General features: G+C 32.5%; 1 protein-coding gene and 1 long non-coding RNA gene across 3 annotated transcripts in view; one reads left to right on the top strand and one right to left on the bottom strand.

Moving 5' to 3' along the window:
• LOC105208828 (serine/threonine-protein phosphatase rdgC) overlaps positions 1–22502 on the top strand; it is a 91163-nt gene that overhangs the window by 6859 nt on the left and 61802 nt on the right. The gene's annotated exons all lie outside the window — the stretch shown is intronic.
• The window catches only part of LOC128921482 (uncharacterized), a 33113-nt gene continuing 12455 nt past the window's right edge, over positions 1845–22502 (bottom strand). The window contains exons 2-3 of the long non-coding RNA XR_008470921.1: positions 11331–11662; positions 1845–2108 (exon numbers count right to left, since the gene is read on the bottom strand). This is a non-coding gene — a long non-coding RNA (uncharacterized LOC128921482). The remainder of the gene's footprint in view (positions 2109–11330; positions 11663–22502) is intronic.

The raw sequence follows: 22502 nt of genomic DNA on the forward strand, positions 1-22502 counted from the left end.
ATGGCGCTGTAAAAGTGGGGTGTGGCAGGGGGTTGTAGTAATGTGGTTAGTAGTTGGTGATGGGTTCAAATTGTTAAATGTCGATGTTTTATATTGGAGCTTGGAGAGATAATTGTGTTAATAGCCATCAGATACAATGTATACTCATACTCATACTTATACTTAAACGAATACTTATACTTAGATTTAGACTTCAAGTTATGCTTATTCATAGACGTAAACTGAAACTTAAACATAAACTTGTGGCAGCACTCATACTTACTTAACTTTAAATTTGTACTCAATACTTATACTTAAACTTGGTCTTAACTTTAGACTTAAATTTAAACGTGAACTTGTATTTATACTTATTCCGCTCGTATAACATTATACAAAAATGTAAAGGGTACTCAATGGATTATTTATACTTAAAAATATACGTAAACTTAGCCATAAACTTATACTCAAAATTAAACTTAGCCCTCTCCCTTGTACTTATACTTAAACTTGTATACTTATTCAGGTCAAAAATCAACGGATTACTTGTACTTAGACTTAAGGTTATACCCAAACTTAGTCGTAGCCATTGGCTTAAACTTATACATAAACTTAGACATAGACATAGACTTAGACTTAAACTTAAACTCATAGTTGTTCTTATTCATTGTTAATATTTCATAAAATTATACTTAAACTCGTAAAATTAAAATTAAAATTAAAATTAAAATTAAAATTAAAATTAAAATTAAAATTAAAATTAAAATTAAAATTAAAATTAAAATTAAAATTAAAATTAAAATTAAAATTAAAATTAAAATTAAAATTAAAATTAAAATTAAAATTAAAATTAAAATTTTTCATTTCGCCTAAAACTATACAAAATACAAGAAGAACGTTAACTTCGGCAGTACCGAAGCTAATATACCCTTCACAGGTGTATTTCTTTTAGTAACTATGTGTTTAAGCAAATCTAAAGACGTAAGAAAAAGTAAGTAAAAAAAAAAAGAAAACATTTTACTAATGCTTTTTAGCCGGGTTGTTTGCTAGAAAAATTAAGGTTATATAGTTAACCGATCTGAACAATTCTCTTCGGAGATTATATTATTACTTTAAGCAGTAATCCATGTCAAATTTCGGGAAGATACCACGTCAAATGCGAAAATTTTCCATACAAGCCATTGATTCCGATCGTTCGGTTTGTATGGCAGCTAAATGCTATAGTGAACCGATCTGAACAATGTTTTCGGAGATTAAATTATTTCTATGAACAAAAGCTCACAGCAAATTTCGTGAAGATATGTAGTAAAATGCGGAAGTTTTCCATACAAGCCCTTGATTCCGATCGTTCAGTTTGTATGGCAGCTATATGATATAGTGGTCCGATATCGGCAGTTCCTACAAATGAGCAGCTTCTTGAAGAGAAAATAACATCTGCAAATTTTCGAAACGATATCTTAAAAACTGAAGGACTAGTTCGTATATATACAGACAGATAGACAGACGGACATGGCTAAATCGACTCAGTTCAACATACTGAACATTTATATATATACTTTATAGGGCCTCCGACGCTTCCTACTGGGTGTTACAAACTTCGTGACAAACTTAATATACCCTGTTCGGGGTATAATAAACTTATCCTTAGATTCTTAAACTTATAGTTGAACTTATTCAAGTCGTCTAATATAATACAAAACTCAACGATATTTACATGTACTCAAACTTAGCCTTAGTCTTAGACATAAACTTATCCATACACTTAAATTTGAACTTAAACTCAAATTTTACTTATTCTACTTTTTTTTATTATTTTACTTATACGTTTCATCTAAAATTATACAAAAAAATGTAAAACAGCTCAACGGATTATCTCTTTATTTTCTCAACGAAATAGCAGCAGCTGCGGTAACTTCTATGCGTCAAAGCATAACACAACTACTTTTAACGCATATTAATATTATCTTCGAAGTTTTACCTTTCTTTATTATTGCTTTATTTTGCTCTCCTTTTCTGCTTAATTCTGTATTTTTCCACACTGGTGCACAAAGTCTATAGCTAGAATTATAATATTTTTTGTAGTAATGTATTTATCAGGCGGCCTTTGAAATGCAAATCAGCTGTTTGGTTTGCTAAATGGAAGAGAGAACAAATGAAAAATGTTAAACATAATAAATAGAATAAAATTTACAATTCATGGAAAATTATTATAATTTTTTTTCCTTTGATTGTATATTTTTAGTTTTTCCTGAAAAAAAAAATTGAGAATTTAAAGTAAATTTAGAAAAAATTTAAATTCAGCTGCATATACTGCATTTTTCTGTATTTTTTCAGTATTTCACTTTGACATTTATAGTAATAATACACTAATATGCTTGAAAGGGTTGACAGTGCGTATGAGTAACATTGCAAATTAAGGGGAAAATCGTCTGAAATACATTTACACATATATTTTTTTCTTCAGCAATCTCTCTTGCCCATTATTTCAAATGTAAATAAATCATAAATCCTGCAACTCCATATAATTTTGGAAACAAAGATCACCTAGAAATTGATTTCAAATATGACAACTCAAAAGCATTGCAATTAATTTAATTAAAACAATAACTCCACTAAAATCATTAACATTTCAACAATCAATACAAATAAATTTGCAATTTGTGGCATGCCACAAATCTCAGCAAGTGCTAGTTTCCTCTAATAACAATAAAACCTGAAATGCTGGCGATTATAATAGGCGCATGAATGGTAGGCACTTAATGAGTTTTCAGCACAACGCCACTCCAATTGTCATTGCTTTGGTTAGACAAATGTGAGTGGCTGCAAGTGTTTGTGACAGTAATAATAAACACGTAACATACAAATATTTATACGTTTATGGCATACATATGTTTATGCGTGTTTTTATATTTCAGGCAGCAAGCCACCTATACCATACAAGAGTTGCCTGCTTGTCTGCATTTGCTGCTGTGGCATTTATGCACGTGTAGGCATATTTAATGCCAAAGGCGCTATAAATTTCGCACACGTTTACTTTAACAAGCGCATTTCATTTAAATAAATACATATATAACGGTAATGCGTACGTGTATGCTCAGTGCAAATTCACTTTTCACTTCATATATGCAATTTATTTGTCTGCTGTTGTGCTTTAAAGTACCAGAAATTTATTATTATTGAAATTTATTTACTCACGAACAACATGCCTGTGTTTGTTTTTGTATATACATATGTTGTAAATCAAGTACCTACTTACTGCGTACAATGTTCTCACTCGGTGTATATCCCCGCGGCGTATGAGTAATATTCGCTTACCCACTTAAAATGCATGAAAAGCTGTTATACACGTATCATGCTTGTCACATAGCTGTGCACTTACATGGATATATGCATATACAAATGTAGGTATGTGTGTGTAGTGAGCATGTTAGTGTCTGTTGCAGGTGTGCGCTTATTTGCTTATACTTGTATGCGCGCATAGAATTTGAGTTACTTGAACTTAAAGCTTTCACACAAAATTCTTGGATTATCATGATATACATTTTTTTTACTTATTTTAAGAGCTATTGAGCTGTGGTTAGAGTAGCAATACATTTTACCGATATAAAAAATTGCTTAACCCATTCCCACCCATTTAATTCGCTTATATATATATATATATATATATATTTGGCGTAGGAACCGCTTTAAGCGATTATAGCCGAATCCACCAGAGCGCGCCACTCATTCTTCCTTTTTGCTTTTTGGCGCCAACTGGAAACACCAAGTGAAGCCAGGTCACTTTGCACTTGGTCTTTCCACCGGAGTGGAGGTCGTCCTCTTCCGCGGCTTCCTCCAGCGGGTACTGCATCGAATACTTTCAGAGCTGGAGTGTTTTCTTCCATCCGTACAACATGACCTAGCCAGCGTAGCCGCTGTCTTTTTATTCGCTGAACTATGTCAATGTCGTCGTATAAATCGTACATCTCATCGTTCCATCGTCTGCGGTATTCGCCGTTGCCAATGTTTAGAGGACCATACCTCTTGCGCAAAACCTTTCTCTCGAAAACCCCAAGAGTCGTCTCATCGGATGTTGTCATCGTCCACGCTTCAGCGCCATACATCAGGACGGGAATAATGAGCGACCTGTAGAGTTTGATTTTGGTTCGTCGAGAGAGGACTTTACTTTTCAATTGCCTACTCAGTCCAAAGTAGCACCTGTTGGCAAGAGTGATTCTGCGTTGGATTTCAAGGCTGACATTATTGGTGTTGTTAATGCTGGTTCCCAGATAAACGAAATTATCTACAACTTCAAAGTTATGACTGTCAACAGTGACGTGGGAGCCAAGACGCGAGTGCGCTGACTGTTTGTTTGATGACAGGAGATATTTCGTCTTGTCCTCATTCACCACCAGACCCATACGCTTCGCTTCTTTATCTAGTCTGGAAAACGCAGAACAAACGGCGCGGTTGTTGCTTCCGATGATATCAATATCATCGGCATACGCCAGGAGCTGTACACTCTTGTAGAAGATTGTACCCTCTCTATTTAGTTCTGCAGCTCGTATTATTTTTTCCAGCAATAGATTGAAGAAGTCGCACGATAGTGAGTCACCCTGTCTGAAGCCTCGTTTGGTATCGAACGGCTCGGAGAGGTCCTTCCCGATCCTGACGGAGCTTTTGGTGTTCCTCAACGTCAATTTACACAGCCGTATTAGTTTTGCGGGGATACCAAATTCAGACATCGCGGCGTACAGGCAACTCCTTTTCGTGCTGTCGAAAGCAGCTTTAAAATCGACAAAAAGGTGGTGTGTGTCGATCCTCTATTCACGGGTCTTTTCCAAGATTTGGCGCATGGTGAATATCTGGTCGGTTGTTGATTTTCCAGGCCTAAAGCCACACTGATAAGGTCCAATCAGTTTGTTGACAGTGGGCTTTAGTCTTTCACACAATACGCTCGACAGAACCTTATACGCGATGTTGAGGAGGCTTATCCAACGGTAATTGGCGCAAATTGTGGGGTCTCCCTTTTTGTGGATTGGGCAGAGTACACTGAGATTCTTTGTCTTTTTTGTGATTTCTTCACGGTCGGGCAATGGAATATCTGCTCCATCGTCGTCGATTGGGGAATCGGGTTCGCCATCTCCTGGTGTTGTACTTTCACTGCCATTCAGCAGGCTAGAGAAGTGTTCCCTCCACAAACTCAGTATACTCTGATCATCAATAACTAGATCACCTCTGGGGGTCCTACAGGAGTGTCCTCCGGTCTTGAAACCTTCAGTTAGTCGCCGGATCTTTTCGTAAAATTTTCGAGCATTACCCCTGTCGGCCAGCTTGTCAAGCTCTTCATACTTACGCATTTCGGCCTCTTTCTTTTTTTGTCTGCAAATGCGTCTCGCTTCCCTCTTCAGCTCTCGGTATCTTTCCCATCCTGCTCGTGTTGCGGTCGATCGCAACATTGCGAGGTAGACAGTCTGTTTTCTCTCCACTGCGAGACGACAATCCTCATCATACCAGCTGTTTTTTTGACTTTTCCGAAAACCAATGGTTTCGGTTGCAGCTGTACGTAAGGAGTTTGATATGCCGTCCCACAGCTCCCTTATACCGAGATGCTGATGAGTGCTCTCAGAGAGCAGGAGTGCAAGTCGAGTAGAAAATCGTTCGGCTGTCGGTTGTGATTGCAGCTTCTCGATGTCGAACCTTCCTTGTGTTTGTTGACGTGTGCGCTTTTCTACACAGAGGCGGGTGCGTATCTTAGCTGCTACAAGATAGAAAAACGTCAGAAACACTAAATTTCACATAAGAAATGACAGATGAAGGTACTCAGATTTTTTTACAAAATGAAAAATGGGCGTGGCGTCGCCCACTTATGGGTCAAAAACCATATCTCAGGAACTACTCGACCGATTTCAATGAAACTTGGTTTGTAAAAGTTTCCTTACATCCAAATGGTATGTTGTGAAAATAGGCCAAGTCGCTTCACAACCACGCCTACTTCCTATATACCAGAACTTTGAAGACGATCTGAATCGCCTACTTTACTATATATAAAGTAAGCACTAGTGAAGATATCAGAACAGAACTTTGCACAAATAAATACTACGTTTATAGTGTGGCAGCCCCATTCTAAAAATCGCCGAAATCGAACCATAGGTTTTCAAGGTCCCATATATCGAACATGAGGACCTCGGTGCTTCTAACCTAGTATTAGGGTTTCCAACTTTCAATGGACTTTATACAATATATATGACGAATATGTGGGTCAAATTGTATATTATATAATATAAATAAAGTTAAATAAATAAATTGCGAGAGTATAAAATGTTCGGTTACACGCGAACTTAGCCCTTCCTTACTTGTTTTATTTATTTTAAGAGCTATTGAGCTGTGGTTAGAGTAGCAATACATTTTACCGATATAAAAAAATTGCTTAACCCATTCCCTCCCATTGTATTCGCTTGGGTACAGAAAAATGAAATTCGATCCCATTGTAAACATAACATAACATAACGTAACATAACATAACATAACACATAACATAACACATAACATAACATAACATAACATAACATGACATAATATAACATATAGCATAACATAAAATATTATAACATAACATAAACTTAAATTTAAACTTAAACTTAAACTTAAACTTAAAATTAAAATTAAATTTAAAATTAAAATTAAATTTAAAATTAAAATTAAAATTAAATTTAAATTTAAAATTAAAATTAAAATTGAAATTAAAATTAAAATTAAAATTAAAATTAAAATTAAAATTAAAATTAAAATTAAAATTAAAATTAAAATTAAAATTAAAATTAAAATTAAAATTAAAATTAAAATTAAAATTAAAATTAAAATTAAAATTAAAATTAAAATTAAAATTAAAATTAAATTTAAATTTAAAATTAAAATTAAAATTAAAATAAAAATTGAAATAAAAATAAAAATTAAAATTAAAATTAAAATTAAAATTAAACTGAAACTTAAACTTAAACTTAAACTTAAACCTAAACTTAAAATTAAAATTAAACTTAAACTTAAACTTAAACTTAAACATAAACTTAAACTTAAACATAAACTTAAACTTAAACTTAAACATAAATTTAAACTTAAGCTTAAACTTAAACTTAAACTTAAACTTAAACTTAAATTTAAGAGCATAACTTAACATATAGAAGAAATAATATACAACATGACACAATAAATCATATAAAATTAATCAAATGGCCTGTGCTACCTCATTCGTCAATGAAAGCTAAACCAAATTGTAAATTAAAAGCTACAATTCAGTGCGCTTGTAAGTACCTACTAGATTACATAAAGCTTACCAGCATAATGCGCTGACTGGCATCCATATTAAGCGCAAAAAGCATTCAAGCTCAAAAAATGAGAAAACCGAAATCGATAAATGGTTTTAATGTGTCAATAACGAAATCGGCCTAATGGAACATAACAAAAACAACAAAAAAAAGCTACAGCGCACAAAAAAACTTACAATTTAATACAAAATAATATAATAAATACAAAAAATTTGTACATTAATGACGTTGTTCGCACGCATAAATGATAAGAGGACTAAATGTCAGCAGCAGAGCGGCATTCAAATGAGTGGGTTGCATGAATTAAGCATAAATTAAATCAAAGTGTGGGTGGCTACATAAGTGTGTATGCGTGAATGAAATGATAAATAGTTGTGTTTAGATGACTTAAAGTGAAAGCTCAATTGAGAAAATCGGTAATCTGTGCCTAAAGCATAATAGAATGAGATACGCATGCTAATACCTGTTATGGAACTACAAACACAACATGGATATTTTACTTAACATAGCATTGTCAGTCACAGGCACGCTATATACAAACATATCTGTATTTATCTGTAGTGCCACACAAGTTGTTCCACCATTTCTTCTTCACCCATTGTCATTTGCTTCACTAATCCGTCACAGGTTAAGCACGAGTCCAATGCAAATTTGCCAATTCATTGAATTGTTAACTCATCGTAGCGCTGTCAGTTGCATAATATGAAAACGAACAACTCATTCCGGCATTATTTATTCATCAATTTACTAATTTCAGCAGTAACCTCACTCTTCCGGTGCCTTGAGTCTGTATACTTATGTAAGGCAAGGTTGTGCTCATTGTAATTATAATTCTGCTGTTCTAGCTACAATTGTATCAAGCTTGTATTGCGTTAATTGAAATCGAAATAATTTGTTGTAGTGACATTAGTAAAATGAAAATTAGTTTTTGGGGAGTTTCTGGTTTACATAGACTGTTGAGCTTATCTTATAAATAAATGTATAAAAATAGAGTCAATAAATAAAATAAATAGATGGAGAAATACATATATTCACCGCCTCAATAATGTGTTGCTAATGAAATTAAGAGCTAAGTGAGTATTTATAATTCATTTCTAATATTAGACGTTCTATCTATCAATAACCAACTGGAAACATTTAAATGACTGCTTGTCAGTTACTTCATGAAGTAGTTAATTTTGTATGAATGAGTTAGAATTTTCTATTCAATGATTCCTTTATTGATTCTTCAATAGGTTCAAACTAGAACCTACGGAAACCTTGTTTGATATACTAAAAATGAGGAGTTCAATGAGATTGAATCTAACTTTTTGATATCTCAAGGTGTATCTCCTCCCATCTTATTTAAAACACAATTATCGTTTAAAGCCATACCCGGTTCTTTCTAACAAAGATTCTTTCGAAAATTTTGAAACAAAGATTCGAAAATTTTGAAAAAGATAGAAACTATAAATAATTTTAGAGCTTTGTAGCTTTCATTTCCTTAAAAAATATCACATCAATACCAGTTTAAAATCAATATTAAGTGGATATGACGTGATGCTGATAATATTCCGTAAAATTTCGTTAAAAAACTAGTGACTTTGATAACACAACATAACTTAACATAACATAACATAACATAACTTAACCTAACATAACATAATATAACATAATATGACATAACACAACATAACATAACATAATATAACATAATATGACATAACACAACATAACATAACATAGCATAGCATTGCATAGGTAATCTTGGGGTGTTGATATACTCACCGCTTTATGTGTATGTGAATCTATTTGAAGAATAAATTTATGATGTTCTCCATATACGTTTCATAAGCTATACACCATTTAATATCTATATTGTTTTGGAAACACCTGAAACGATAGTTCGGACAAATCATGATCTTTTCAATATTCAACGTACATATGTACTATACCTGCTGCAACTTTTTCCGCGTTATAGTCGAATAACATTTATTTTAATAGTACTACCTTTACTTCGTTGAATGACTGAAGCTCTAGAAATAATCATTATTTTTAACATATCTGTTCCGAGCTAACGAGGTGAACCTCGAAGCTGTAGCTTTAAATACAAGCAGACTTAAGCTGCAGCTGTTGAAAAGTACTTAAGCACTATTTTTAATTTTTTTTCAAAAAACTTTTTTGTAACCCGTTAAGTATGCTTTGGATCATTATTTTGTTGAAATCTTCATATCACTGATCAGCATTCGGCAGCATTGCATTTTGGAGGATCAGAACGAGCTGTATTGAATACCTACTAACCTCAATAACATAAATTGGCTCCACAGCGGCTTTTCATTGTAAAACAGCTGCACATCATTATTTAGCCACCCAGCGAACTCTACAATTGGTGGTTGGTATGGTGAGAAGAGCCAGGGGCTAATGCTGCACATTTTGACCCCGGCACGTACTTTTTAACATCTCTACCTACTATTTTCATATTGGTTTCACTCCTGAATAAAATATAACGCCACTGATTTTGAGTCCAAGACCTGACAAGGTACCAGTCTACAGTTAATGCCAACATCTTCGAATCGAAGTGGAACTGTTCCTTTTGTTATTGGCTTTTTTAGGTGAACAGAAATTTCACGTTGGATGCCTGTAGCACTCCATCTTAGGTCCATTAACATTAAGGCAGTAGTCTGCTTTAGAAGCCAAAAAAAAGCGTTTTTTAGCTATTTTTTTTTGAAAGGGAAGGAAATGATTGCGGTAAACGGAATTTTAAGACGATAGTGTACTAATATTTATATTAAATATTGAAATTTTTTCAAAGTTGTAAGTATTGTTCTGGAGCGCCTGGAATCTGCACCGGTGATGGAGGTCGTGCGATGCATCTGAAACAGTCGAACCAAATTTTTTTTTTAATTTTTTTTTTAATTTTTTTTTGGAAGAGATTTAAAACAAAACAAAAAAATCCATTTTTTGAAGCCTGTAAAGCAGACTACGGCCTTAATTACTCGTTTTAAATGTAGTAAATTGCAGTCAGGAATACACAATACACTTTCTCTTATATTAATTGACCAGTTGGACAATCAAAGAGAATACGAATTTCAGAATTGTGAACAAAAACCAAATCGTTCTTAAGTATATTTCTCACTCAAAATTTAATGGTCCTTTTAGAATTCAAAAATTTTTTCTCAGATACTTCATGAATGAATGCATTTCATTGGTAGTGAATACAACAACATATCAAGCACAAAAAATTAAAGTAATGAAGCTATACTCGATATAAGATGTGCATATATGATTGCGAACGCATCGTTCTTAATTATTTTTTAACGGCTGTATATCTTATACTTCAGCTTTTTCCAACAGAACGATACGATTGAAATTATCTGTCATAACATAATACATAATTTTAAGGAATGCTACCGAGTTGCCACTACTTAGTCAGAGTACAGTTCGTTTTTGATTATGTAGATCTCCATTTGTAGTTATTTGTTTCTAACTTGTGGTAAGAGTTGTTGTAAGTTAAGACCAGCAAGGCAAATACTCGTACATATTTGAACTACATTTCGTAAATTATAATAAGTATTTCTGAGTTACATATGTCTATTCTACTTCGAGTCTCGACGGCATATCTTAGTTTCGTTGAAGGTTGTTTCTTTCGCTCATACCAAAAATGACATGAAACCGAAAACTACCAAAAATTAGTTTGACAGACGCCTTCAAATTATTCTTTCACAGTTTTTGTGGGAATATCCTCAAAAACTAATGCTGAAATAATCTCCGTCTCTCTCTTACAACTCTACAGTTAAGGAAGAAAATGGTTTTAAAAATAGATTAGAGTGCTGTTTTCCGACATAACGTTTGATTATTATATTAAGCTTATGTCTACTGTTCAGAAACATTAACAAATAACAGTTACCAGCACCGCCAATTTATTTGTAGTATACGTTAACCACCTTTGCCTTGTTGATAGCCAAACGTAAGTTCAACATAAAATCCTGACTTTATTAATAATAAGAATGTGTGATAAAATCTCAGGCATGTCGTATGCTGTCACATGAAAATCAAAAAAGAAAGTCTTACCTTCTAACACATACCTTATCAGCATATATTCATAATAACTATTCATTGCAATAACGTCGAACGGAATTTCTTGTTTTTACGGTTAGCCATTATGCGTGCCATTATAGGTTTGTATGTCTTATCTATGTGTTAACTTGAGTGTTGTGTTTCCACACTTTTCCTTCTCCACTCGCCTTTATCCTCAAATACCAATTATTACCCACATTTATTGGCCATTCGAAAAGCTTTATGCGGCTGCTTGCATACTTTAACTTGTACAAGAAATTTTCCGAGAAATAAGAGCTGAGTTTATGGAATTTATAGCAATTTTATAGGCAAATTTTCTGGTTTACCTGAAATGGGAGCAAGCATTAAAAAGATTTGGTGGGGTTTTGTGTATGCATGAGAGTAAGGAATAGGGGGTTTGGATGGAGTTATGTGTTGTTTAAAAAGTGAAAGAGAATTTATAAAGTAGAGAGTAAAAATTAAGAATTTAATGTAATTCATTGGGGAAATAAAATTAGAAAAATTATAAAAAAAAAATTTAAAAAAATTAAAAAATATTTTTAATTCAAATAAATAATAAATAAAAAAATTAATTAATTAAATTAAAAAAAATTAAAAAAAAAAATATTTTTAAATTAAAATAAATTAAAAAAAAATTAATTAATTAAATTAAAAAATAAATTACATTCAATTCTTAATTTAATTAATTATTTTTTTTTAAATTTATTTTAATTTAAAAATATTTTTTTTTTAATTTTTTTAAATATTTTTTTAATTTAATTAATTAATTTTTTTTTATTTATTATTTATTTGAATTAAAAATATTTTTTTAATTTTTTTAATATTTTTTTAATTTTTTTTAAATATTTTTTTTTTTTATAATTTTTATATTTCTATATATTTCCCTAAAAAATCAGCAAATAAATTGTACAACACTTTCACAAATATTCTTATGTCATATTTGATTTACTACCGCTTTTTCGGATATAAAATAAATTGATTTAATATTCAATTCGCCCGCAGTTACACCCACACACACACACTTCATCATATAATCCTTATAAATTTGAAGCCTTACCGCCGCTAATCCCAAAGAAATAATAAACAATAAATATTTATGCTGTGACAGCAGTGTAAAATTCTTAGAATTCGCCGAATTCAATAAAGCAACCCTTTTTTTGTGTTGCTTTAAGCGACGTGCGTTGGCTTTCAACGTTTTGGGACCCAAATGCTGCGGCAGGCATACCAATGCACATATATATATAAGGAATACAATTGAAATTTAATGCCACGTATCGAAATTTAAACAAAAGTTAATGAAAACATATACCCAGAAATATGTATGTATGTCTAGACCAGCATTCAATTCATTGTCTGTCTGCGGCAGTTGTGATTGCTGGTATTGCCAGCAGAAGTTTATAAAATCTTTCAATGTGCTATATAGTTGGATGTGTATATTATATCCACAGGTATTATTTACCTTTGTTTACCTGCCAATCCCAATTTTTCGCTTGCCAGCCTTTAATATGACCTCAGTGTTTGTATTGTATGTATTTTGTTTTGTTAGATAAGGTAATAGCAACATTTAGGTCGATGGCGTTTAGTACACTTAAAATGTTACTCATACGCACTGTCATCATGTAGTATAGAGGATACCTATTTTAAGTGACTCTAAAGCTTAGCGACAACTTTTTGACTGAATTTGTAATTTGATGCAAACTACATTACATATATTGAGTGAAATCTGATTTTAAAGCTCAATAATTAGATTTTTGCAAAACTTCTCATTGAATTATTTAGCTTTAAAGCACTCATATTATAAGTATATACATCACATTAATCTGGAATATCAGCTTAATATACTTAATTACGCTTCTTTGTATAGATAACTCGACTATGTACTATTCGCATGAATATTTGGAATTCTTTAAGGCTCAGTTAGCAAGCCTTAACCCCTATCTTGCACCCTTTTATATTCTCAACCTCCCAATCAGCCGCTAACTCATATACATGATATCCATGATATTTATGAACTTTTTGGCTTCATTTCTTGCCCTTTATATATTCACACATATATTCGTTCCTCCACAAGTTGCTTTTGCTTCTATTTTATTTATTTATTTAAATTCATTTTCTGTTTATTGCTGCGTTAAATATGGAAAGCATCTTGCCTCTGCAGCTTTTCTGTTAACAGCTACTTTTTGGACTTAATATGTAAGGTATATTTTCAGCTATAATTTAAGATTTTATTTTTACAAAAATATTGAAAAACTAGCAGACCCGGCCACACGTTTTTGTGGCTAAGGTATACTATACATTAAATTAGTAAATCTTTCAATGCAGAGAAAAAATTCTTACGCATAAAGACGAAAACGTTATAGCCGATAAAATTTAAAATGATTGATAGACATTATTGTAGATCTGTGTTAAGCGTAAATCATCATAATTTGTAAAACTTTGATTTTTTAATCGTATATTGGAGAAAGTAACAAATGACCAAATTTCATAGTTGGCTTTATCTTGGCTTTAGTGACGATATTGATTACCTTCTTCACAGCCAATCTTGTTCTTTTGCAAAGTTTGATGTTGATTTATGTTACGCAGCATGATGACAACTCACACTACTTTTAATTGCAAGTGAGTGGGGATGGTCCAGCAATTTAAAATAGTCTGTGGGATAATTGAATACGTCATCCTGGTTTGTAGCTGTGTCAACTCTCCTTTAACGAAATTCTAAATTGCCGCATTAAGATCAAAGAGATCTTTGTTTTTTTATCACCAATGTAGGTCATTCAATCAGCCATTTATGTTTATTATATTATGGTTTCATGTCAGCAAAAATACGATGAATAAGCTCCTCTTTATATATATATATATATTATATATTTTATGTTTTCGTTGTCGCGTAAATCTTTTAAAGTCCTTAAAGGCGATTTTGCAGACTGGTGTTTCGTTGATTTGCAATTTAGGAGTAATTTCAAGGCCGAATTGACGTTTGTCTGCCTACTAACAGGTGTGAAGTTGCTCCTATTCCCATTATAACTGGGCGTTGAAAATGATGGAAATCGGTTCAGGCATTACCTCAACCCTCATGTACTATATATGCTGATTTTCGTTATTCTATTGGACTATATTTCACATTGTGTGTAATAAAATTACATCAATAAATTTCGAGAGTATAAAATGTTCGGTTGCCTTTCCCTACTTGTTACAAATTGTTTTGGGCTATCGACACCTTATACAATTGAACAATGATAAAAATATTTTAACAAAGCAACAATGACAACTTTCAAAATATTATTATTTTTTGTTTTGTTTTTTTTTTTTTATAATTTTGTTGTCAATTCAAATAAAATCATATTTTTGTTATCTTCCTCACAATTTTTCGATATATACTTACTTTCTAATCCTTCCCTGGCTTTTCATAAATATTTCAAAACTGAAATTAGCCAGATCGGTTTGGCCCTTCTCTACTTTTTTCGAGGCAAACGACACAAATTGTTTTTAGTGATAGGAGTGATTAGAAAATTGTGGATTTAAGACTTTTTCAGGCAATTTTTCTAATTTTTCTCTCCGTAAAAACCATCCCGGTACCTCTAAAAACATTCTAAACAATGAATTTGCGAAATCGGTTCAGCGGTTCTCGAGTTATGCGCTTAGCAACACATTTTGCGATTCATTTTTATATTATAGATAATGGAGTTATATGCTGTCTACGGAGGTGCCATAAAAAAATTCCCCAACGGCTGACATGATTCCAGCCGAATGAATAGAATAGAGAAAAACGCGTTTAAAGTTTCGACTATAGCAGCTTATACCTGCGAACGGTCGCTCTTTAGAACGCTGACATTCAACAACTATTCAAAATACGAGCTTACTGCTTTCACACGATATTTTTTGAAAGTACAAACTATCAAATAAACAAAAAAGAAAAAAAAATGGATTTTTTTTAATATTACACTGGTACAGCTCCTTAATATTATAATAAAGAAGTTCGAGGCTTTAAGAATTAATCTGTCTTTTTTTTCTGTGTTTTTATGTTGGCAATTGTTAATTTTTTTTCGAAAATTGTAGATTTGATGAACAGTTTTTATTTGATAGAATTTTTCAAAAAACTTTCCTGACTTATTCATCCAAACCTTATTTGAGATCATAAATGTATGTTCAGTTTTATGATTTTTTTTTTCAAAATATATCAAAGAATTTCATGAATTAATATCAGTTTTTTTGCCTTATAACCAAATTTCTTTAATAATGTCTGAGTTGAAATCACTTCCAACAAAAAGTTCGCCAGAAAATCGAAAATAGTCCTACAGTTAAAATTTTTTTGCCAAAAAATACTCATTAAACTTCGACTATATTGAAGCGCAGTGCATTGATTTCATTCCAACTTTATTTAAATTTCCTTAGCAACTTAACTCGTTTCTACTGAAGTCAAGTTTATCACGAGTATATTGCATATGTCACTTTTATAACTGTAAAATAAATATTTTGCATTACCAGACACTTTATACTACTACTAGCGCACTTTACTTTTATGCATTCCGTTTTATTCAGTGCATTTGAGTGTTCTTCATGTGTCATATATTTTTTGATTTTTGTTTTTTCACTAAAACATTGCACTAAAATGCATCAATCACCGTTAGGAAAAACACGTTGTGTTCAAGCTAAAAAAAAGTCGTAAACTTTTACAGCGACAAGCAAATCGTACAGGACACTGCATGTCGAATGGATGAAGAATGTATGCACTAAACTTGAAAATCGAATGCGAGGAAATTTGCATGTATTTATGTGTGTCTACATACAATTCCTTGTAGTTTTCAGTAGCGTAGTGCATATAGTATGCCAAAGCCTTATGCAGAATGCATTTGATTTACTATGAAAATGTACATACTTTTACAAATCGTTTGATTTCAATTCGCACTTCGTTGAACAACATAAATGTGGGAGGCGTTGAGATAGAGAGAGAGGGGTAAATATTTGCGATAAATTAGAACGGTAAATAGGGTTTGGTATGGTTAGAAAATTTATGTAAAATGTCTGTAAGAAGGTGGATTAATATGTATGGCTTTATAAGCGAAAAAAAAATCGAGTGAAATTTTGATGAATTGGAACACGTTGTGATATAGACACTTCACTGAGTATAATATATACACACTCAGAAATATAAATAGTTTTTATATGCATGTATATATACACTTTTATGCTCAATCAACATAATCTACTGACTATATATGAGTATAGTATGCCATCTGCATGAAATATCAGCAACAACATAAGAAATGGCCAAATTATTTTCATTTTTTTGTTGTAAGTTGCATACGCCAAAGTTTGCCGCCCAAAAGTAACGAAATACTGTAGGCATCTATATAATTTGCTTGTTTGTATATCTTTGTAGTTGTCGTGAAACTTTGTCTTTTTTACTACTTTTGCCTTCAGTCTTACGTATCATCATAAAATACTTTGTATGTTTTGTACGGTTAGTTCACGAAAAGTTCACTTCATTATTTGCTCAACAACTAGGCGGTAGTTTTGGAAATTGTAGCTCTTTTTTGTAGATGTTGCAATAAATTTAGCTGACAACGTTTTTTCTTGCTTGACCAGCACAACGACACTTGGCTGACCAACCTGGTGGACATCGTTCTAGAGTTCCAACTTTCATAGTTTCAAATTATAGTTCCAATAAGATATATTCAGAAACTAATAATTCAATAACGACCAAAGAACTTATATTGCAGTTTAATCTCTTCTTAAAGACTCTCTGATAATATTTCGAATTTCAGTCTCAGAATCTGATCACATTTATCTCCAAGCTAACTATAAATACTGCTACTGGTATCCAACCTAAAATCTTATCAAATAATGATCCATATCTCCTATCCATCTACTTAATTTTATCAACGACTGGATCTCAGATGATCCTTATCATTTTAGAATATTATACCTACTGCCATCTCAGAGTCTGATCCCATTTATCTTCAAGCTAACTATAAATACTGCTACCGGATACCTCAAATCTTTTGAAATAATGATCCATATATAATATTCGTCTTCTTACTTTTATCAACGACTGGATCTCAGATGATCCTAGGCATCTTTTTAGTATTCTGAACCTAATGCCGCCATTATTTTGTTTCGCCGCTGTTAAAATGAATATGTTCCTGGATTTATTACTAGCTGACCTCCACTATAGCTTCTCAGAACTTCGGAACATAGAACACTAATCTTATACTATACGATCATTATCTTTTCGAAGCTGTAGTGTTTAAAATTATGGCTGAAGATACGAAATCGAATCGAAATCTAGATAAAGTATATAGCATTGATGTAGAGGGTATCATCTTTTTCAAAATTATTACGTAGAAATTAATTAAATTATTACGTAGATTAGAATCAAGTACGTAATAATTTCAAAAAAAAAAACAAAATCAAAAAAAAAAAATAAAAATTTGAAAAATACAAAAAAATTAAAAAAAATATTAAAAAATAAAAAGAAACAAAAAGGGATTAAATGTCTGCTACGTCCACGTCGTTAATCCTGGGTTACGCTAAATTCTGATAATAATAGTGCATAAATCAATGATTTTTCATCATGCTCTGAGTTGGTTTTTTATTTGTAGCTCATACAAATATTGCTGTCCCAAAATTCACTTTGGGGGATAAAAGGGTGATGAAATAAGGAACATTTTAAGATATTTTCGAAAAAAATCGAAGGGGGCATAAATTGTTAAAAATTCCAAAAAAGATTTTTTTTTTTATTTTTTTGCTATGAAAAATTAATTTTAAAAATTTTTACGATATACAGTTTCAAAGTTTGAGAAATTCTGTACAAAAAAGTCACAGGGTGTTTTAAAATCCGTTCATTTGTTTTAAAGTTATGGCGGTTCGAAATTTTTTTTACAAAAAACTTTGGCCCCTTACAGTATGGCAACAAAGCAAAGATATATCATTGCCACAGAAAATAAAGAACTTTTTTTTTTCAAGTGGCTTTTTTTCCAGAGAATGCCCCATATGTATCAACATGAATATTTTCATTTTATTGCCCGCATTACTCATCAACTCATTGCTGGACCGCTGTCATTTTTCATCTTCCACAGTCATCAGTGATGGATGACAGCAATGGCTTTTTTGGCAAAAGACTCAGCGCGCCTCACTCATTCACAAGCGGCCGAAGAGCTGTCAAAATTTATAGCTTCGCAAATTTATTTCATTTTTATTATTTCTTTATATGTTTCTTGGCATGCGGTCAACTTTGTCAGTCAACAATACTTATTATGAGCATGATTTTCATAGTCACAGTCAGACATCTTAATATTGGGCAGTTTCAGGATTTCATTTTCCTTTTTTTTTATTTTTATTTTTTGGTATTTTATCTTCTAAATCATTTGAAGTATGCGCATTATAGTCGCCGACCACTTGTTCTTGTAATGCATTTTCTTTTTCGTCATTAGTACAGCAATAAGTGCAAGGTAATGTGAAATATGTTGAAGGAAAGAAAGAACAACAAAATGAACAATAATAATAAAGAAAACGAGAAAAGTTACAAATGTTTGGTGAATGCTGAGATGAGATCAAACTTGCAAATAAACAGAAATGATGAACATAATAAATGTTATAGTAACAACAACTTCAGAAACTACAACTTAAGTTATGTTTTAACCAACAAATTACTCCATTTGCTTGAAATATGCAGTTTTGCCTCAATTTCTTCTACTTCTTTTCAGATTTTTTATTACTCTACACGCTTTCTTGCTTAATTCTGTTGTTATCATATTTATTCTTTCATATTTTTGGTTCCATACATTATTTGTCACTTCACTTTGCATTCGTCTGCCAATCATGGCTTCTTCAGCTCGCCTGTTCATCAATTAGCGCCGGCAATCTAACATTTTGTTGTGCAGTCGTCACATGACCTCGCCGCTCCCTAGTTGTGAACTCTCTAAAGCTGTTACTTCAATTACTTACTTCTTGTGAGTTTCTGCTTTTGACTCGCTACTCTCCTATACCACCTCTTCCTGCTTCTAAGCGTGATTGGCCATTGGTCCTTGCGACACTCTGTTTATTAATTCATTGTTAGCAGCTCATCCTTCACATTTTGTCGCTCCTTTTGTTTCTCTGTTGAGCCTTTACCATGAGGCTTCGCTTGTTTCCACATTCCCTAAACGTTTCACTGTCCACTTTTGCACTTTCCTCCGCACTTTAACTGCCAGTGCGCGCTGGTTTGTCGTTGACATTGATGCAAAGTGACAGCAAAAGCTTTAATATCACAGCACGTTATTCTATACCAGGCACACAATGCAGTCTACACATACTTATTTACTTCCTTCGTTGCACTTGTTTGTATTTGTATTTGTGTGTTCGTGTACTCGTTTATTTATGTACTCTCTGATCTATTGTCATGTCATGCAATGCTTTGAGCTTTCTGGAAAAAATATGATACCAATCCTTTTTCCACACAGCATTTTTTCACGCTTAGCGACAGCACTGATGCATAGCTATTTGCTTACAACACTGTACTGTATTTGTTGCTTTTCTAGTTCAATTTTATGGCGCCATTTGGTTGTCTTCGCCATGCAAATCCTTTTGGGTAAATCTGAAAGGATTCATACGCTGTTGGATTGTTGTGATTTATGGCGCTTATGTTGGGACTTTCAAGTAATTTGATACGCTCAAATATGTATTCATTTTCTGACATTTGCTGAAAAAGGATGTATGTTGGAATTGCTTTTAAATTCAAAACGCATCATTTGCGCATGAAAATCTAATTTCTTGATGATGGTGTAGATTAGAAGAGTGCAAATGGTTTAAGTTTTGCATTAATAATATGCGAGAGATGGGTACCAAAAGTGGCAAGTGCTGAATTTGATTTGAACTGGTGAGTCATACTAAGAATATTATTCAAAATATTTAACTAATTATCTGTAGTTGCCTCCAATAAGTTAAATGTTAAAGAGTAGCGAATCGAATGCATTATACCAGTTGACTTATACCAGTTGTTCAACAAGCCTGACAACACTCACGCTGCAACCTTGTTGTAAAATGTCTTCTAACAGTTGCGCAAAGACTTTTCGTTCTTTTTTCCGGAAAAAATTAATATGTGAGGGTTTAACTTAAATTCAAGTTATGGACTATTCATACTATTAAAACTGGTCTAAAGTCTTTAATACAAAACTTGTATGATAGAAGAAAGTATTTATACTATTTTAATGAGGCATCAACCCATTCTCTCGCATTGGATTCAATTAGAAGCAGGATTAGAAGAGGATTAGAAGCATACGAGAAATCGCTGAAAGATCGAAAGAGGTTATTACAAAAAGCGAGTTTGAGAAGTGTTGCCTTCCTAAGTCTGAAGGCCTCATACGTTTCAGTCGGTTTTCTCGTTCAACAGTTCCTATGAGTCTGGATGCCACTTCATTTACATGCTGTCTAAGCCTCATTTCGTGAGACTTTGCAAGTTTGGTTATTTCATTTACTACCTGAATCCACCAGATCTAACATACCAAGGAGGAGATTTAACATACCATATACTTCTTAGTACCTTATTTTGGAAGCGCTGAATGCAGGCAATACATCTTTGACTTTAGCAACCCCATAGTTGAGCTCCATAGGTCCAAATTGGCTTTAGTACTTGATTATATATAAACAGCTTGTTTGCGATTGAAAGCGTGGATCTCCTACCGACTTGATGGTAAAACTTAGCAAATTTTAAATCAAGCTCACCCGTTTTTTTCTTGACATGTTCTTTCCAGCGAAGCTTAGCATCTAGGGTGATTCCTAGGTCCTTAGCATTATTGTGATGTGGTATTGGAGTACCATTTATATAAATGGAATGGTATGACGTTTTTTTTTTAAGTAAAGTCTACGTGCATTGATTTTGAATCGTTTAATTTAATTGACTGCTGTCTTCACTCGAAGGGTAAATACTGAGGTTGACTCTCCAGCTGTTAACAGGGCTGTATCATCGGCAAATCTCGCTGTCACATAACTTCAATCAGTGGGGATATCACTTGTAAAAAGCAAATAAAGCATTGGCCCCAACACGCTTCCCTGGGTAACACCCGCTTCTATCGGTTGCAAGTTTGAGTATGCATACTCTCTTTTATGCGAAAGTATCTATCTTTTAGGTAGAAAGCAATTAAATCGCACTATTTTTTGGGTAACATGCATTTCAATTTGAGCAGTAGACCCGAATGCCAAACTCTATCAAAAACCTGAGACACGTCTAAGAAGGCCGCCGAACAAACGTTTTTTTTATTCCTAGCATTTTTAAAGAAATTAACGTTTCGGTTTGAGAAGTATCTTGACTATTGGATGAAGCTATAGTATAATATCGATTGAGGACTGGTTTATATGCTACAACATTAATAACATTTTTTTTAAATATAATATTAAAATTCCCGTTATTTTTTGAACACACTTTGTATAAGGACAAACTCTCATATTGCCATAATCATGTCTTTTCATTCAACAAGTTCATCGTGAGATAAGAAAATACTCAAAGAGAAAGCACTCAAATTCATATAAATCAAATGTGACACTCCAAGAGCCATCAATTCTATATTGTCTCACTTTCTTTCGCTGTCATAGAATACAAGTTTAATCACCTCTATTATAATAGTTAGTTTAAGAGCAGCGTATAATTTACAGTTATAGCTTATTTCTTCAATGAATATAACTATCGACTCTCCTTAATGTCCACTGACTCATTTGCACTTGATCCAGATCATCAACTTCATCTGAATAATCTCATTGAACTATGCGCTTATGAACTATAATTATTCCCCTTAATTGCAACATGCCACAAAACGAGTTCATTGCAAGTATTCACAAAGCGCAACTAAACTGTCATAATCAAATAACTGGAATTTGTTGTCTTTGTTGCTTCATTTATTTCAAATATTTTCAGTCTCTTGGGAATGCATTTCCTCGCATGTATTTGCTCTCATGTCAATAAGTATGCAATTACGACGTCCTCGTTTGACATTTTGTTCCTGTGTGGCGTTTGTAGAGGGTGGTATGTAAATATATAATATCTGATTTATGCGCTTGTTTGCAGTTTACTACCTCGTTTGATGTTGCAAATATTATTGGCACTTTATTGGTTTATATTCATATGTTTATATGTATGTAGAAACTCATATGCTTTAGTATACATAATAAAATAGATATATAATTTGGCAATTATTA

Source organism: Zeugodacus cucurbitae, chromosome 4, assembly GCF_028554725.1.
Source record: "Zeugodacus cucurbitae isolate PBARC_wt_2022May chromosome 4, idZeuCucr1.2, whole genome shotgun sequence".
In the NCBI taxonomy this organism is placed as follows: Eukaryota; Metazoa; Arthropoda; class Insecta; order Diptera; family Tephritidae; genus Zeugodacus; species Zeugodacus cucurbitae.